The sequence below is a fragment of the Pseudonaja textilis genome, chromosome 6, assembly GCF_049901715.1.
Source record: "Pseudonaja textilis isolate UNSWEBS1 chromosome 6, rPseTex1.2, whole genome shotgun sequence".
Taxonomy (NCBI): domain Eukaryota; kingdom Metazoa; phylum Chordata; class Lepidosauria; order Squamata; family Elapidae; genus Pseudonaja; species Pseudonaja textilis.
In genome coordinates, this window is record NC_141995.1 from 27,782,292 (window position 1) to 27,803,585 (window position 21,294).

Genomic DNA, 21,294 nt, shown 5'->3' on the forward strand with positions numbered 1-21,294 from the left:
GTATTTGTAAACAGCAATGGATCAAGCCCAGTACTTCCTAGTCGAATCACAGACAACTACAATGATTGAATAAATATCGATTTTACAGAAGACATTGTTGAAAAAAGCACTGCACAATCTAAAACCATCCCTTTCTATTGGGCTGGATGGAATATGTGCCTACTTCTTAAAAAAGCTAAAGAAAATTCCATTGCAGGAAGAAGTCATAAAGAAAATATTGGAATGTGCTGAGATGAGTAGATTGACTTTTGAAATCAGAGAGCAAGAAGATAAACAATTTTATATAGTTTGGGATCTTTTCTATCAATGGTTGAATGATGAAATACAAAAATAGAAATGTTAGACAATAAGGAATAATATTGATTTTATTTTTCTTTTCTCTTTTTTGGTACTGGATATTATATTTATATAATAGTTTTCTGTTTCTTTTTTTTTTCTCTCTTATTTAGGATAGAATTGGCACGATTATATGATTTGTTTTAGAATAAATTACTTAAAATATAGTTATCTCACAAAGGCATGATCGAATAAAAGTCTAGTCAAACTTCTTTTTTTAATAGTGATATTATGATTTATAAGTTTGTATTGACAATAAGAGTTATTATACAAGGTAATTGTAATTGTGACTATGAGATGAGTGCACAAAACTGATGAACCAACCGACTCACTGTTTGTATATAAATATGGGGGAGCTGATGTTTTTATGTTTTGTCTGTTTGTTTGTATGTCAAAAAACAATAAAAACTTAAAAAAAAAAAAAAAGCTATCCACTGCCATAGCCGAACCTCTAAGCATAATCTTTGAAAAATCTTTCAGGACCAGCTCCTTGCCAAAACTATGATCACACGCCATGGTCAACCCCATCTTCAAAAAGGCAGACCTCAGCCTAGTTGAAAATTACACACCAATCTCCTTATGCTACATCACCTGTAAAGTCAGGTGTAAACTGTAAAGTCATTGTAACCAATCCATTATCCTCCACTTAGAGACAAACAACCTACTCTCCAATAAACAATTTGGTTTCAGAAAAAAGCTATCCTGTAATCTGCAACTCTTACATTGCAAAAACATATGGACTACACAACTTGATCAGGCAAAGCAATAGACGCAATCTATATAGACGTCTGTAAAGCTTTTGATTCAGTGGTACACGGGAAAACTACTAGTAAAACTAAAATCTTATGGCATCTCTGGACACCTACATAACTGGATAGAAGCATTCCTGTTCAATAGACAAAAAACAGTCAAAATTGGGAGCATCCTATCAAATTCTGTACCTGTCAACAGTGGTGTCCTCCAAGGCAATGTTCTAGGACCAACTCTCTTCATGCTCTACATAAATGACCTCTGTGATCATATTAAGAGCAACTGCATTCTCTTCGCTGATGATATAAAGCTATTCAACACCACATACAATACTACTACCCTCCCAAAAGACCTTGACTATGTATCAGAATGGTCAATCAATTGGCAACTTCAAATCTCAACAAATAAATGATTTGTCTTACATATTGGTAAAAAAATCCAGAAAATAAAATACAAGCTAAATAATCAAGACCTTGTTGAGGATCCAAACTTTGTCAAGGACCTTGAAGTGTTCATCTCTAATGATCTAAGTGCTAGGCATAGCCAAAAAGGCATTAAGAGTTGTTAATCTAATCCTACATAGTTTCTTCTCTGGTAATATCACACTACTAACTAGAGCATACAAAACATTTGCTAGACCTATACTTGAATACAGCTCATCAGTCTAGAACCCATATCATGTATCTGATATTAACACAATTGAAAAAGTCCAGAAATATTTCACAAGAAGAGTTCTCCGCTCCTCTACTCATTGCAGAATACCTTATGCCACCAGAGTTGGAACTCTACACCTAGAAAACCTAGAACTACACCACCTCCGATATGATCTAAATATAGTATATAAAATCATACATTGCAATGACTTACCTGTCAACGAATACTTCAGCTTCAACCATAACAATACAAGAGTGAACAATAGATACAAACTCAAGGTTAACCACACCAAACTTGACTGCAGAAAATACGACTTCATCAACAGAGTGGTCAATGTTTGGAATACTCTACCTGACTCTGTGGTTTCTTCCCCAAACCCAAAAACTTTAACTTTAGACTGTCTACTATTGACCTCACCCCTTTCCTAAGAAGCCTGTAGGGAGTGTGCATCAGCGCACCAATCATGCCTACCGTTCCTGTACTCATGGATTCAAAACTATGTTTATTCTTATACCTGTATCTTGTAAGCGATTGACAAATCAAATAAATAAAAATTTAAAATAAAAATAAAAATAAAAGTTGGAGACCCTACACCATTTCTGACAAATGGCAATCCAATCTCTTCTTGAAAATTTCAAGTGATGGTAAATTTCACCTATTATAATTTTCTATACTGTACACAGCTTCTATACTATAAAAACCATGTCTATAATTAAAAATAGAACAATCTTCCCTAGAGCTTGCTTTGATGCTTTCCCTCCAGCACTTTTGCAGGGCAGATTCAGCAAAATCAGATTATGCCTGCATAGATCAGACAATACCTAGTCTGTTGGTTACATTTTATAAATTTTATTTTCTTCCACTTGAAATATGGCATATTGGATTTATGGTCAGACTAGCTACTGTACTGGCATGAGTCAGCAGAAGGAGAGAAGAAAAACTGTGGAGGAAAAGGACTCTGATATAGACTTAAAGTGTAGCTGTGCTGTCGTGTGGGAAGAAGAACTGCTTTAGCTGCTAGTCAAGACTATTATGAGTCAGGTGAAGAAAACATTCTTATTGGCCAAGTGTAGTATGCAGGTGTTGGACACTAAAATCTGGAGGGAACCCACCTTCTCAATTACTGGAAGACATGCTGCTGATTTCAACTATAAAAGGAGATAAAGGTGTAGGGAGAAAATTAAAGGGACATGTTGCAGATATATGTGTGTTCCTTTAGGCATCAAGGCAGCAAATGTCTTTGGAAAGACTGTGAGGAAGTTGGTGGCTACAGAGAGACATCACTATGCATGTGCTGATCCAGTTTAGGTTGTTCAGTTCAGTGTTCATGTACCGATTCCTTACTCCATGAAAAAGACATCAACCAGAGGCTTCAGGGGAAATGTGGGATGTGAAAATCTGGACAGTGGGATGCACCCATGGCAGTCAAGGATGGAGAGAAATTGTGCCTGAAATAGATATCTGGAGACTTCAGAGAAGTCCCAGATTCAGAAAGACTTGGCGAAAGATCCAGGGGGAAATGATATATCATTCAACATCTATTCCGACATTCCTTTCTTAGTGAAATGCTGAGGGAGGAGGAGGAGAAGAAAAGAGGAAGTTGGTAGCTAAGCAACAGAGTGGGCTGTTGCTAGGGAATAGTCCTGTGAGAGAGACAAAAAGTTATAAACTGGAAAATTTGGATACTGTTGTAAATAGTTTTTCTTTAATTCCTGTAAATTGATGTACATAGAAAAAGAAAACAACCAAAATCTTCCATAGGATTTTTTTTTTCCATAGGATTTCTTGGAAGCGATTGTCCTTCTTAAAGTCAAACACATATAACTAGCTAAACAGAACTTACAGTCACATGGTTACACTAAGACAGAAAAAAAATACTATGCCTATTTGCATTGCCTTTTAAAAATTGCTCACTTGAACAGGGGAATTTTATATGTTACTTCATAACAGAGATCCTATCCAGTTACCTGTTGCCAGATTCTGCTATATCTCATTATGACAACATATAAGGTCACCATTAGGGCACAATATAACTAATATGGATATATTCATGGTTATATATTTAGGAGGATAAAATATTTTTCTTTGGGTATAATTTTATTAATGTTAGTCTAATACAGATTTTATTCTGATGTTTTGATGATGTTAACTGTAGACTGATAAGAGCTTTCCAGAAATAGGTGATGATGTGAAAAATCTACCATAGTTGCAAGGCTCTATAACCAAAGGCTACCAGGAAACAACTATTCATTGTTAAGAATGAGGGGGAAAAATCCTCAGAGGAAATAGATGGAGACAGGAAAGCTGTTGATCAGAGTGGAGTCTGAATCAGGGATCTCCAGACAGGTAAAGATTGTGCCAAATGAAATTCAGAAGATTTATTTAGTATATTGCATACAATGTCAGGAAAATCAACACATGCTAGATTCACAATGCAGTTCTGGCAGCCTAAATTGCTCGTTCGTTCTGTTTGGCATTTGTGCATCTATCCTTGATACACTGAAGGGGACAAACTAGCTTAGTTTGCTCAGGTTGCTGGCTCTTCCAGGCTTCTCCGCCAGTCTCACCTTAACCCACCTCATGTCACAATGCCTCGCTTCTGCTTTCCACATACATAAATGCAGCCAGTTTTTCCCCATCAAAGTGGTATCCATTTATCTACCCACAGTATTGCATGCTTTCTAACTGCTGGGTAGGCAGGACTTAGATATCAAGTGATGGGAGCTCACTCCATCTCATGGAGCAAGACACAAACTACCAGAATGCAAACCATTTCTGGCCAGCAGTTCCAGCATCATAAACAACTGTGCCACTGCCTTCTTTTTTATACACTTGTCTAATTCAGATTTGAAATTTGAAAACAATATCATGTCCAAGAAAATAAAGTTAATCTAAAAAGCAGTCTAATAAGACAAAAAAATAAGGAATCAAACTTGGAATTTTTCTCTCTTATTGAAGTAAGTGGAAAGAAAAGCAGATAGTGAGGTGAAAGGGGAAATAATTAGGGGTTTCTTCTCCTGCAGTGTAGCACACACATATAAATGAGTGACTTCCTAAATATAACATCACTTTCACTAGACTTAAAATAAAAAAATGGAGAAAAGGAATGGTTATTTTAGAAGCTGCACAGATATTTTTGATTGTCATGATTGAAGAAATATGAGACAAAGTTATTGTCACAAAAGACAGTTCTAATTATGAGATATAAAAAAATAACCAGGTATACCAAGTAAACATTTTGATATAACATGGTTGAATTAAATACATATACATATGTTTATATACATATGAAAACTGATGTAATACCATCTCTTTCTTTAAAACCTTTTACTTTTCATTTTAGCCACGTTAATGTTTTTTTGCTATTATTGCTATTCCTCCTCCTGATTTATTTTGAAGTTCTGTTACTAAGTTTAGTGACCTGACATTTTAAATCCCCCAGTTATTTCTAAGTTCAATTGCTTGTCTATTATTGCAAAAATCCATATGGTTATACTTTTAAAAGGTTAATTTAATGCAGTAAGTTTATTGTGTATTCCCCTTGCAAGATGCTTCACCTTTTATCCTTGTTCTTCTTTACTTGTTTGTAGATATTAGTTATAGCACAAAATTATGGAAACAAGATTCCAAATCAAAAATAATCCTAGATCAAGATCATATATGTAACTGTAAATGTGCCAGATTCAACCTTTACATTCCAATGAACATGTTTTATTATTATTATTATTATTATTATTATTATTATTATTATTATTATTATTATTATTATTATTATTATTATCCCTCCAAAGTGACATATTTTATATGTACAGATTACACAATTAGATTCAGTGATGACTAATCAACACTCATTTGAAACAGATTAGCCTATACATTTTGTCCATATTGCTTTTCTAAGCCTCAGAGGATTTTACCCTTTTCTTATCTTCTTTCTCTTTTTACTCACAGGTCTTCCCAACAATTCCTCAGTCACTCCATAATCCAGTTGTATTATGCTAAATTTCCAGTGTGGAGAGTAGGAGGAAGAAATAAAGAGCTCATATCTACTGCCTTGAAATACTGCTGTGCAATGGGAAGAATAAGAACGTATTTTGGTAATGGATAGAGAATGGTGATATTGAGTGAAAATTTTCAGTATTCTAGAGGACTCTGATAGCATCAGATAACATTTTTATAAGTATAAGTGACTCGGGATAAGAAATTTCAAGATTCTGGCTGTATATAGCTACCCATTGCTTATAGCTAACATAAACAGAATATGCAATGTTGCCTTGTAGAAAATATACTGGATTTCAAAAAAAAAAAAAACAATCTTCAGAGTGTTCATTCACTGTAAAACTAATTTCACACCTAGTCTATTATGTAATGTGGTATGAAAATAGTTCTTGCTTCAAGATATCATTGAGATTTTGGTTCATGCTGATTTAGTTCTGTTTAGTGAAATGGAAACTATACCGACAAACTTGTTGTGATAGTCCTGGATGTTATATTTTGCTTCCTTTTTATAAAAATGTTCATTTATTTCTACAATCAACATACTCATAAGGACTTCACTAAGATCCTTCAGGTGTAATAATGCTAACACTATATTAGCTATAAATTACTTAACTGAGCAGTACAGGTTATTTGTATGATGAAGACAGCTAAAATAACTGGTATAGCTGTTGTTACCTTCCCATGATCCAAAAAGAGATGTGTATTGACTTTGTTGAATGATATATACATTGATCTGTCTGTGACTCTATGGATTATTTACAATTATATTTCTATTTTTTGGCACTCTCATATTAGATTCAAAGCCAAGAACAGAAACTAAAGACATAATTGATAATTTAAGTTTGTCATATTTTTTACATTACTTCTATATCTGTATCTTTTATATTTGCATTATTTACATTTTTAAAATGTCATTTTTATACTTTTCAAACTGAATTCAAATTACAAAACCATAAATTCTGCTGCTATATATGAAGATTAGTTCATTAATTCAGTAGAGATGTTTGAAAAGTAAAACAAAACACCCTGACAAGTTATAAAGTCACAAGAAGACACAAAAGAGATTCTTTGTAAATTTTCTTATCCATATCGGATTGATAGCAGAATATCGAAGATACTGATCAGAAGTGGTATTCATCAGGTTCTGATCAGTTCTGGGGAACCAGTAGTGGAAATTTTAAGTTGTTCAGAGAACCGGCCAATCCCACCTCTGACTAGAGATTTTACAGTCTCCTTCCCCTGCTATGCCCGCCAAGCCATGCCCACAGAACCGGTAGTAAAACAATTTGAATCTCGATACTGATACTAAAAATCCAGAATAGAGTAGTGAAATTCAGCTGACTTTGATGGGTAGAGTGCAAAAGCTACATAGTCCTTATCTAACAGATATTAAAAGGTTTTTTCTAATTTAAATCAGAAGCAATATCTGGTTTTACAAGAAAAGCAATTACGCACATTATTTTATTGTTATGTATTTTTAGTACAATGTAGCAAATCATGTACAGATTTGTACATTAGGGAAACAAAATAACAACTACATAAATGAATGGTTCAACATAAGAGAACCAACACACCAGTACAGAATTCAGCAATCCCTCTATACCTGAAGGAAAAGTTTACTCCTTTGAAGACAGAAAGGTTCACATTTTGGACAAAAAGGGCCACTGTGATTGAAAGAGCCCATCTATGCTAAAATTGAGCTGCCCTTTCTCAACAAAGGGGAAGAGATATGATTCTACTTATCTCCCTTTTTCAGTGCAATTCTCTCAACAGTCCTAAGATGGTTCCACACTTGTTTGCATCCTTATTCAGGTGACTCTGAGGATACAGATTTGCCTCTAGGTAGTTTCAATACCCCTTTAGAATGTTAACAACTGGCTGATTGCAGAGGGTATAAATTCCTTTCATTTACATTAATTAATTAGAGCTGAAGAAGCTTCTTCGATGAGAAGCAAAATATCTTGAATAAAACTCAGAATCCAGTTGTCTTTGGGTATTTCTCAAGAGAAATACTTCATTTCATAATTGTTATCGATGACAATGACAGTACCTAGCTGAATAGGCTGATCTTGAAAAAAGATAGGCAAAATCACAGTTGTGTACCAGACTGTAAATAAGGAAAAGCAAACCAGGATCCAGTCTGGGTCAGTCACTGGGACCAAAGGTTTTGTCTTCCAAGATTTTGAATGAGTGCTGGACCCTATCTTAGGGGAACTTCTTTCTGGCAGAATGTATGCTGTTCTCTATGTGGTATTTATAGTGCCTATTGTAAGTGACTTTTTAGATGTTGATTGGGGTGTGTTGATGGCTGGCTTTTAAGTCATTAGTTATTGTTTCCTTATGCTGCCCAGCCTTTACCTTCTAAGTACTTGATGGGCTGGTGGTAAATCACCAAATCATACCAAACAAACAAATCCCATCAGTCTCCAAACTTTAAGTTTCATTAAGTCTCAGGTATTTAAGAGACTATACATTTTTGAATAGTTTTATTATATATATTTTTATGAAGCAAATGCTATAACACTTGTGGTGCTTTCTTTTGGCTAAGCAGAAAGAATTCTTCTCAAGTTGTAGCAAATTAGTAAGCTGGAAAATGTCATGACTATGTGGCATAAAAATCACTGTATAATAAGACACTGTAAAGGAATATAATATTTCTACTTTGTACAGATTCTGTAATATTTATGGTAAAAAAGAAAAAGTGATAAAAAAAATATGATAGCATGGATTTGCAGATCATCACTTCTGTTCCAATAATAATGTTCAGTTCCTGTTGCCAGTTCCTTATTAAGCTCCTGCTGAATTCTTTTGCAATTTTTCTTAACTGAAGGATCAGCAGGAGTTGGATCACACCTCTGAAAAGTATTGATGCTTGGCTAAGGCAAAAAAAAACCCCTAAAACCTTGTATATCAACATATTATTAAAATAATTGTGTGCTCAGGCAAGAAAAGCATAAAATTTACTGTTAGATCTCAAAAGATAACAGATATGGTTTATTTAAATTAGGATATGAGTAGTATACATTATTAATTTGACAAGTTACTTTTGAAAAAAAAAACTGAATGTACTGAATAAATACTCAGTACTGAATAAATATAGAATAAAATGTTGATTTTTAACGTGTTATTGTTATGAATGTGTGATCTAATGCATCCATTTACAGTATATTTCAACAGCAGGAAATGAGAGGCAAAAGGAACAAGGACACAAAAGCTTAGTGACATTTCTGGGTTCAAGGTTTGAATTTTTATGACTATTCAACTAAAACAGATTCATAAAGTTCTTGCTTTAAAATTATTTTAATCATTGATCATTACTCTTATGAATGAGTCTCGATACTCTAGGAGAAAGCCAGTAAGAAATTAGGAAATAGTCAGTGATTTTCTTCAAAATCTGGCTCTCAAAGAAGAATAAGAAGTCAGAATCTCTCTCTCACACTGTTCATTCTTTTCAATAGATGTTTTCACTGAGTTAATCAAATTTATAGCAAAGTTCCAACAAGAACATAATAACCTACTATCATAGCACTGCCATTTCAAGCATCGAAACAATAAAACAATAGAGAAACAGTCAATATCACAAGGAGAAAAACCAACAGAATAACTTATACATTTCAACTACTTCCCAATCAAATTGCTCTTACAAGCAGAAATATTCACTGCTTTCACAAAAATATATTTAATAGTGGCTCATTTTATTTTTCAGAAAAGTCCCTTTTCTCAATATTTCTTATTTACACTTTACCCATATTCCAACATCAAAATGTTATATTGTTTTTCAATATCAATTATCAATTATGGAAATGAGAATAGGTAAATTAATCAGATTTCAATATTAGATATTGTGAAGGAAGTAGAACTCAATCAATATCCAAGCTGTTAAGATATAGAAAGAAGCATATTGATGGAAAATAGTGAAGTTATCAGGAACTATTTTGCTATTGACACTCTATCCAGCGCCAGAATATATAATTAACAAAGAAGTCAAAAGCTGCTAGCCCAGACTTATAAAATTTAACAGTACATTCCCAAGCTAAATGCTCTATGTAGTATATACATTTTCATTGCTAGGAGAAAACTTTGCTTTTAATAAATTATAAATATATTATTTTCTGAACAGTTTATTTCTGAATTAAGCCCAGTATTCCTTTAAACTAGATAATAAATCATTTATTTTAATCTACTCATATTCTGTATTTCAAAACATTTTATTGTAATACTGTATTATAAGAATATTACTTAAAACAGTTGAAAAGATAAAACAACCTTTCGTCTGAAGGAGGAATCATAGTTACAAAATCAGATACTTCTCTGTACAGATGCATAACTAACGAATTTATTTATTTTTTCAAAATTCTAGAGGTAGGATTAATGTGCTATAAGTCATAGTTTAAAATTACTGCTTATTTGTGCTGTTTAATAATACTAATACATTTATGGATTTTTTAAAAAGTACATTGACAAAATATGACTTTTAGATCTCTTAGAAGACTCATTGCTATAAGAAACAACCCTGTTACTTAATATGGTCACGCATCTGGAGACTATAGTTAAAACGGAAATTGTTTCCTGCTGTTTTTATATTCAGACACAAAATAATAAACTATTATTATTTTCCTATCAGTTCAGACTGTTTAAAATATGCTTTAAAAATTTATTTGGAAAGAGAATTCCTGAAAAATTCTTGGCTGTAGTATGGTGTTCTTGAACATATTCTGAGCAAAGTGGTTAAAGGTATGAGTGAATATCCTAATTTTCATTGTATAATTCATATGCAGTGAGCTACAATATTCCTTTTGTCCTATACTTCAATAAAAACCCAAGGAAGCCCTCATTGCCTTCTCCAACAGTAGATTAAATCCCCCAAATTATCAAGAGAAATTCTCAAAAATACTAATAATATGACATGCAAATTGAGTTTTAGGGACTGCAAGCTCAACTCAGTAGTTTTATGGATACACTAGAATATGTGTAATAACACTTTAAAGATCTGAACATTTCTAGGATGAGTATTAAATGTGTGATGTCAGCAAATTTTATATCACTGAAAGCAATATGCAGTATAGCTTGAATATAGAATTTCTTATCTTCCTGAATTCTCTTCTAATATTTAGAGAAGTAACATACTGTCACAGGAATTCCAACATAAATAACTTTTATTTTATTTATAAGTAATCTTATTTAGAGGTTGCCTTTCATAGCTTTACACACAATGTTATTCTTAAATAAAAATGTACCCGTACCTCACTGTACCTGCTCATACTTGTAAGTAGACAATCAGTTTTTTGACAGGAAGTAACAGGTGAATCTATGGAAAATTAGAACTAGCAGTTAGCACAGGTGGTCTCAGGGCTGTGTGTTCTCTCTGTTGCTCTTTCTTCTCTGTATATACCAATGACTATACCTCAATGGAACTCTCTGTTAAAGTTCTGAAGTTTGCAAGTGATATAATGGTCATTGGTCTCAGTCAAGACAATGATGAGTTTGCATTTAATGGGAGGTTGAACAACTGGGCCTGTGATGCAGCCAACAATCTGGAACTGAATATGCTTAAATCTGTAGAAAGGAGAGTAGCTTTTAGGACCTCTAACTCTTTTTGACAGCACAGTATCAGCAATAAAATCCTTCAGATTTGGGGGTTTTATAATCTTCCAGGACTTGAAATGTCACTTAACATTAGAATCATCATTAAAAAGACACAACAAAGAATGTTTTTTCCTGTGTCAACTCAGAAAGTTCAGACACCTCTGGAGCTATTGATACAGTTTTATAGATAAATTATTGAGTCTTTCATTTGAAGTTCTATAACTGTCTACTTTGGACAGCAACCAAATAGGATAGGTACAGACCAGTGGTGGGATTCAAAAATTTTTACTACCGGTTTTGTGGGTATGGCTTGGTGGGCATGGCAGGGAAAGGATACTGTAAAATCTCCAGTCAAAGGTGGGATTTGCCAGTTCTCCAAACTGCTCAAAATTTCCACTACTAGTTCTCCAGAACTGGTCAGAACCTGCTGAATACCACCTCTAGTACAGACTCCAATAAATAGTTAAGACTGCAGAAAAAACAATAGCAGCCAGTTTGCCTTCCATATACTGTAAGACCTGTATATTGTGTGAATCAGAAGAAGGGCTGAGAAGATACCTGCATACACCCCACATCCTGACATAAACTTTCATCTCTTCTCGGGACGATGCTAAAGGGCATTGCAGGCCAAAACAACTAGACACATGCTTGGCCAAATAATTTATTCAATTCAGTTCAATTCAATTCAAATTCTCTTTAAAAAACAAAATTGATTGTGATGTTTAATATCCTTTCCAACACTTAATTCCTATAATACTATGAATCTTCTTTACGTTTGAACATTCTTTCATAAGTACTTATTTTCCCCCATATTTTTTAATGTATAATAAAATCTGTATAAGGCAACGTATTTTATCAAGCATTTTAAATTCAACAAATGACAGGGATCTAAACGAATTAAAGATGTACAAAAATATGACTACCTACCTCCTAAATTAACTATAAAGGCTGTTTTCTGCTTACTATTTATTTATATTATTTAAAAAGTTATTTAGAGATTTTTGGTCCATCATTCAAACTGTTTAGCAATAGGATTAATAAAAAACAGTCATTAAAATTACAAACAAATATGTACTGTAAAAATATTCTCAAGTTCAGCATGATTCCTAGTGACATCATAAAGTTTTTATAGTAAAATATGAAAAATAGCAAAATTTTAAAAAGCAGCAAAATGACCAACAATAAACTTGCTCAAAGTTGAACCATTGTGAGCAAGGCCAGCTGAGTTGTCTTGAGCATGACCTTTTGACTTTCCCTAGGAAAGTCTGTAGTCCTAATAAAGTAGATAGGGTCATTCAGACAGTAAGGTTGGTTTCCTATTTCCTGTATGAAATCCAGTACCACATAAATGGTTGAAGCTGCTAAAAACCTGTGGTTGTGTCCAGGTGGCAGTATCAGCTCCTTTGAATGATAAAGTAGTTCCCTCAGTTGTGAAGAACATTCCCCATCCCAAGAAGCCAACCTAGATCCAACATTCTGAACAATTTTCACCCAGTCTTCCCTTTTTAGGGAAGGTTGTTGACATGGTAGTCAGACAACAGAACCAGACCCTGAAGGAAGTAAATTATTCCAGTCAGATTTCAGGTTATGGTTCCATACTAAGACATCCTTAATGTGATTGCATCAAACATGATTGCATTTGTTAAATGCCTTTGATAGAGTCAGGATATATGTCAATTCTATCCTTGTGATGCTTGATCACACAATGGATCTGCTGACAGTATCCTTCTGGGACTGGGTGTGGAAGGCAGTACTGTTACTATTTTTTCCATCTTTCTCAATGGTTGATAGTCAACCATAGATATGATTCTTCATTTGTAAGATGGTACAGACTTCTCGCTTTATACCTTTCTGTTTAGCATATTCATGATTATCCATAAAATCTGGGTCTGGGATTATCAATACAGCAATGGAATAGCACTTAGACTTATATACTGCTTTATAGCGCTTTGCAGCCCTCTCTAAGCAGTTTACAGAGTCAACATATTGCCCCCAACAATTTGGCTCCTCATTTTACCCAACTCAGAAGGATGGAAGGCTGAGTCAACTTTGAGCCTGGTGGGATTTGAACTGCCAAATTGTAGGCATCTGGCTGCAGAAGTAGATTGCAGTACTGCACTCTAACCACTGCACCACAGAAGCTCCTATATGCTGATTATACTCAGCTGTATGTCTTGCTTCTTGACTTTCTAAGTACTGTTATCAAGCTACTGTTCAAGGATCTGGAGACCATAGATTTAGGGAAAAGGAACTGATTTTTGCTCAATTCTTATAAGACCAAATAGAACTTCTATCTTTGATCTTGGATGGAATATCAATACCCATTTCAATCTGATTCACAATCTGGGAATTGTCTTAGATTCATATTAGATTAGGATTTTTGGTATTATGTAAAGCATTTCTGTTTGAAAAAGACTACTGCTTATTTGTTTTAATAAAATTACATAGTAATTTCAGTAATACATAGTAATTCAGTATTGTGTTATATATAGGACTTATAGGCTATATTTGTATAAAATAACTGATCTTTACAGTTGTCTCATATATTAATACTTAAGTAGGGTAAAAATTATACTTTCTCTTGCATAGTTGCCAATGTTCTAGAAGAAAAAAAACATTTTATTTATTTTTATGTATTTAGTTATCAAAAGCTTACAATATAACAGAAGCAAGAATAAATATAAGTTTAAATACAAGAAATAGGAACTAATAATTGGGGACAATAGGACAGGGATGCTAGGCACAATTGTGTGCTTATGCGCGCCCCTCACAGACCTCTTAGGAATGGGGTGAGGTCAACAGAGGTTAGTTTGAGGGAAAAGGAATGTGGGTTTGAGCAGGTGACAACAGAATCAGGTAGTGAGTTCTAGACATTGACCACTCTGTTGCTAAAATCATACTTCCTGCAATTGAGTTTGGAGTGGTTTACATTTAGTTTTTATCTGTTGTGTGCTCTAGTGTTGTTGATAAAGCTGAAATATTCATTAGCTGGTAAGATGTTGTAACATATGATTTTATGTACTATGCTTAAGTCTAATCTTAGTTGGCGTAGTTCAAGGTTGTTGAAGCCAAAAATCTCAAGTCTGGTGCTGTAGGGTATTCTGTTGTGAACAGAGGAATGTAGTACTCTTCTGGTAAAATACTTCTGGACTTGCTCAATTGTATTTATGTCAGATATACAGTATGTATTCCAGATAGCAGAGCTGAATTCAAGTATTGATCTAGCAAAGGTTTTGAATGCCCTAGTTAGCAAAACAGTATTGCCAGAGGAGAAGCTTCATAAAATTAAATTTACAACTCTTAAAGCCTTTTTGGCAATACTGTTGCTTTGGTGCTTAGATCATTTGATATGAGAAATCCAAGGTCCTTGATAAAGTGAGGGTCATCAACAAGGTCATATCCGCCTAGGTTGTATTTGGTATATAGATTTTTTTTACCAATGTGTAGGACAGAGCATTTGTTGGTAGATATTTGGAGTTGCCAATTGTTAGACCATTCAGACACATAATCAAGGTCTTTTTGAAGGACAGTAGCATTGACGGTGGTGTTGAATAGTTTTACATCATCAGCGAAGGGGATGCAGTTGCTAATAAGATGATCACAAAGGTCATTTATATAGAGTGTAAAGAGTGTGGATCCTAGAACGCTCCCTTGTGGGACGCCTCTGATAACTGGTGCAGGGTTTGATAGGGTGTTTCCTATTTTTACTATTTGTTGCCTGTTTGTCAGGAAGGCAGTAATCCACTTGTGAAGGAATCCAGAAATGTTGTAAGAATTTAATTTTAATAGTAGTTTATCATGTACCACTGAGTCAAATGCTTTTCAGAAGTCAATGTAAATTACATCTATTGCTTTACCCTGGTTGAGAAGTGTAGTCCATATGTTTTTGCAGTGTAGAATTTTCAAATTGCAGGACAATTTTTTTCTGAAACCAAATTGTTTATTGAAGAGTAAATTGTTAGACTCTTATTGAAGGTAATGCATTGATTAATAATTGATTCCATAACTTTGCACGTGACACAACACAATGAGATTGGTCTGTAGTTTTCAACCAAGCAAGGGTCACCTTTTTTGAAAAGAGGGATGACCATTACTAAAGACCATAGATTTGATAAAGAGCTGGTTCTGAATAATAACTTATATATTATGGTTAGTGGTTCGGCTGTGGTAGTGGAGAGCTTTTTAAAGAAGAATGCACATAACCCATCAGGGCCAATAGATAAGGATGGTTTAAGGTGGTGTAGTGCATTTTTTACATTATCTTCACTAAAGTCAATTTGTAGATCGTTGCAGTTAGTTGTCGTTCGATTAGGAAATGAGGGGCATGAGCCATTACTGTTAACAAAACTGAACTGAAGAATGTGTTGAAGAGGTTTTCCTTAACAACTTCATCACTATAGCCTTTCCCATTAGGATCTTTTAGAGGTGGTTGGCTCAATAGCAAAGTAAGAACCGGATTGAGGTATTTAAGGACAGATCACAGACCGTGGTTTTGGGAAGAGCAAGCTCTTGTATAATTTGAATCTTTTTTAGATTTAGAGACTTTTTATAGAATATAGCAACTCCACCTCCTCTACGGATTTCGCAATCAGACCGATAAACTTGATATTCTCTTACAATGGTAATGGAGTCTGGGAAAGATGAATTCAACTAGACAAATATAATGTCGAATATGGCTGTGCTTTGTAAGATGAGGAATTCATGCATTTTATTTGTGAGGCAAATAAATGTCATTTTCAACATTGTTCCAGTTGCTTGGGGTCACTAATATGGATAGAATTGAATGGAGTTTTTTCCTCAATGTATCACAGGGCAATACTAGAGTTTGCTGGAAAATTTAATCTACACTCAATCCTTTGTGCCTGTTTGCATGACATAACTGATGTGTACTTTTATCCCCAGTGACCTGGGAGTTAGTTTAGGTTAACACTAGTTAGCCCTATCTGTTGATATCTACATGATGGACTGACTTTCTCTTTGATCCAGTTAAGCTTATCTGTGAATAAGGTCATAGTTTTTTTACAGTGAGGATTGATAAGAGTATTTTATATTTTGTTTCCTAAGGAATTTCAAACCTTCAGATGATGGTGAGCTGTGGCCCATTGGGTGTTATAGAGCTAACAATTTCAGTTGATTGTTCTTGAAGTTCATTCCTAACATGTATACTTTTGTTTTGTAGGCCAATCAAACAATCACAGACTCTTCCGATAAAAGTATGGACTACTAGGAACTTCATTATATCAGTTCTTTTTCTCTCTCATCTTTATTTCAACTATCATTTCCCTGAAAGCTTTTAGGAGCAATAAGCATAATATTTTTTGTATGTTTAAGGAGATTCCATTTATTTTGAGTAGATATTTCTGCAATTCTCAATTGTTCGTCAAAAATTCTTGAGTTTTGATTCCATTTCTATTGTGGTTCTATTGAGGTGCTTGAGAGTTCTGCACCAGTGGAATCATGGAAGCCTTTCATACATTAGAAGTGTGTTGCAGGGCTAAGCAAATTTATTTCATCTGTAGTTCATTTGAAACTGAGGCAAATCTAGTATTTTTATTTGCAATAATTTAAAATGCTGATGCTGTAGCAAAGTCATTTTTTCCATTGATTTTTTGAGCTTTTTTATCACACTTTCCTGAATAGAAGACAACTACTAATCTCTCCTCTACCTACAGTATATTGTTTCGATTAAAAAACATATATGAATAAATAGCCTTTTAAGGCTTAGGGATCTATCTTTAACTCCAAGCAACACCATGGTGCTTTTGCAGTGAACTGCTCTCTAACTAAAGAATGGCGAGCCAATAGAATTCCTGCTAGTTTCATTCCTGCTTACTTTGCTCACTAATGTACACCTGAGAACATGGCTGGGATTCAAATTTTTTAACAACTGGTTTTGTGGGCATGGCTTGGTAGGTGTGGCTAGGTGGTCATGTGACTGGGTGGGTCAAAAGAGAGAAACTCACTTTAACAATTCTCTTGGAGCAGGAGGTTGGACTAGATGACCTCTGAGGTCACTTCCAGCCCTGGATTGCTGTGCTGTTTCAAAGTATTCTCTGAAGCTGTGTCTTGTGCCAGAGTTTGTGGTCTTTCCTTCCTTTCCTTTTTCTCTCCCTCCCTCCCTCCTTCCCTTCCTCTATTCATCCATCCATCCATATCTTGTTAACTTTCCCTTCCCTTCCCTCCCTCTCTTTCTTTGTCCTGTCCCTCCTTCTTTCTCCTTCCTTCCTTCCTTTCTTTCTTTCTTTCTTTCTTTCTTTCTTTCTTTCTTTCTTTCTTTCTTTCTTTTTTTCTTCCTTCTTTCTTCCTTCCTTCCTTCCTTCCTTCCTTCCTCCCTCCCTCCCTCCCCTCCCTCCCTCCCTCCCTCCCTCCCTCCCTCCTTTCTTTCTTTCTTTCTTTCTTTCTTTCTTTCTTTCTTTCTTTCTTTCTTTCTTTCTTTCTTTCTTTCTTCCTTCCTTCCTTCCTTCCTTCCTTCCTTCCTTCCTTCCTTCCTTTCTTTCTTTCCACCCCTGTGCTCCATTTAGGGCCTAGCAAGCCTCCCTGGAGCCTTCTGGGAACAAAAATGGGGCATGGCTGGCCCACTGCACTCTCTTGTGCCCCATTTTGGGCCTAGCAAGCCTCCTTAGAGCCTCCTGGCAGCAAAAACGGGGCAACTGTACCCCCTCATGCCCCATTTTGGGCCTAGCAAGCCTCTTGCACTTACCTGGGAGCCAGAATCAGGCATGTCTTAGGAACTACTGGTTCGGTGAACTGGTTGTAAAATTAACATCCAATTAACCCAAACCAGCTGAATCCCACCCCTGTCTAAGAAGTGTTGCAAAGATTTATGAACAGCCAAAATAATTAAGAACAATCCCAATTGCATTCCTCCATTCTCCCTACCACAGCAATAAATAATCATGACCAGCGCTATTATGAAAAGCAGTTTTAAAATGCAACTTGCTTTTCTTTCAGTTTCATAGTCAACTGTAATTTTAAAATCATTACACAGAGAATGGTGCCTTTGCACCCTGGTAGGTTCTCCTCATAGCAGCTGTATTTTATTGTAACTTGCCAAACAAATGCGCACATGTAATGGAAACTGGGATAAGGTGACACTAGTAATTTATTTTCTTTAGCTTATTTGTGAGGTGGGAGTAAGGGGATTTTTGTTATTCTAGCAGCTGCAGCAGCTAGTAAACTTAAGCTCTGGTTTTCCTTCACTCTTTCTTCAACCATGGGAAACAATTACTGGTTGTTGGCATTTTGTGGCTGTCAGAAGTGAAGGTGATTAGGTATGGGTTTCATACTGTTTTTGAACAAAAGTGGTAATATTTTGAAAATGAGTGTATTTTCTATTAGGATATAATTAGCAAGGTAGTAACTCCAGGCTAATTGCATTAATATAGATATTATCACAAACACAAAGCAGCAGGAATCCTTTTACATTAAGATTTTACATAGTCTGGACAATTTAATTCACTGAACTGAGGACCATTCTACAGTTGATCAAAGAGAATTCAAGATCAAAGGTGCTTTTTGGAGATCATAGTGAAGAAATAAACTTGATGGACTAACCATTAATTTACTTTGCTTCTCATCCTTATTAACACAAAGTCCTGTACCATGGGGAATAAAGCAAGGCAGGAAATTAGCCTGTATACAACACCACAGACAATATTACTACCCTCCAAAAAGACCTTGACTATGTATCAGAATGGTCAATCAAATGGCAACTTCAAATCTCAACAAATAAATGCTCTGTCTTAGATATTGGCAAAAAAAATCCAGAAAATATAATACAAGCTAAATAATCAAGACCTTGTTGAGGATCCAAACTTTGTCAAGGACCTTGGAGTATTCATCTCTAATGATCTAAGTGCTAGAGCCAACTGTAACTACATAGCCAAAAAGACATTAAGAGTTGTTAACCTAATCCTACATAGTTTCTTCTCTGGTAATATCACACTACTAACTAGAGCATACAAAACATTTGCTAGACCAATACTTGAATACAGCTCATCAGTCTGGAACCCATATCATGTATCTGATATTAACACAATTGAAAAAGTCCAGGAATATTTCACAAGAAGAGTTCTCCACTCCTCTACTTATTGAAGAATACCTTATGCCACTAGAGTTGAAACTCTAGACCTAGAAAACCTAGAACTACGCCGCCTCCAATACGATCTAAATATAGTATATAAAATCATACATTGCAATTTCCTACCTGTCAATGAATACTTCAGCTTCAACCATAACAACACAAGAGCAAACAATAGATACAAACTCAAGGTTAATTGCACCAAACTTGATTCCAGAAAATACGACTTCAGCAACAGAGTGGTCAATGTTTGGTATACTCTACCTGACTCTGTGGTTTCTTCCCCAAACCTCAAAAACTTTAACCTTAGACTATCTACTATTGACCTCATCCCCTTCCTAAGTGGCCTGTAGGGAGTGTGCATAAGCGCACCAATCGTGCCTACCATCCCTGTCCTATTGTTTCTTTTTATTTTTCTTATGAGTATCTATCTCATGTATTCAAAACTATGTTTATTCTTATACCTGTTTCTTGTAAGTGATTGACAAATAAAATAAATACTAAAATATTCTCTCTCTCTCTCTGTGTGTACACAAACACACACACACACACACACATACACACACATTAGAATGGGACAGAAGACAAAAGTGCTGTTAAGGGATTGCAGTGATAACAATTTACAAAGAGGAACCGTTAATAAGAAAGCATTTGGTAACTTGAAACTTAAAACTCTGCCATATCTTAAATTAATAATCTATATCCTACTCTATCCTATTCTATAATAGAATGAACCCTTAAGGATTTTTTTTCAGTGCAATATATTGTAAATAAGCATTACAAGGATAAAAATTATAATTTTGAACAAACTAATGAATTTATCTCTTTTTAGTCTTAAACTATATAATAAATTATACCACCTGCAAATTATTGTAAATGTTAAAAATAGAAAGATTATCAAACAGTTAAAAAATCAAATTGATTATTATTCCAGTCATAGTTATTTACCTAGATGTTTCTGAACTTAATTGCATTTAGTTTTGAATTAAATGATATAGACTTTACTGTAATTGTTTTGTTTCTAAACTAATTGATTTGCATATTTGAGAAACTTTAAATTGCTTTTCAAAAGAATTTAAAAGAAAGAAAATTATCTTAACTATGAGAAGAAGGATGACTTATTCCTAGCTAAGCATAGTCCCAAATATTCAATTTTCTACAGAATGAAAGAAGAATGACAAAGCAGATTGAAAGAGCTCAGCCTCCCAAATGCCTCTAAGTGGATTTCATGAAAATGTAAAAACCAAAGCCTAATAATTAATTGTAAAACTTTTGAGGCATATTTCTTTTCCTTTTAATATTATTAATAATAATTTGTCTGCTTTGAATAATAATATGTATTTGTAAACTTTGAATATCTCTCTCCAGGCAGATTTTGATAACATCAATATTTCACTATCCTTTAGAACTTCAGGTAAGGATTCGTGTTGAACTGGATGACTCCAAAAGAGCAGTGACAGCACTGCAGTGAGATCAGTAGTATAATGGCAATTTCTGGTGAGCCCAGTATCTTCAGATTGTCCACTTGCACTGAAAACAGCTGCTCTTCATGCATAAACAGCATGAACTGACATTTCTACAGTTGCTCAGGTTTCCAAGTAATATGCCCATAGCAAATAGAACTCTGAGGCAAGTAGGTTCTTCAAAGAATAGATTTATTGGACATATCATATTGGCACAGGCTGATGAAAAACAACTCTAAATGTTCCCACAGTTTTCACCCAGTTAAAAGTACAAGTTTTTCCCCTTCAACAAACAGCCAGAAAATCCAATCAAGGTGCATGCCGGTTGCCTGGTAACTTCACTCCTCCTCTCTCTGACCACCTGTGGAAATGTCCTTGGTTCCCAAGAGAAAGTATTTTGTTTGGGCTACAAAGCCCCAGCTATCTCTA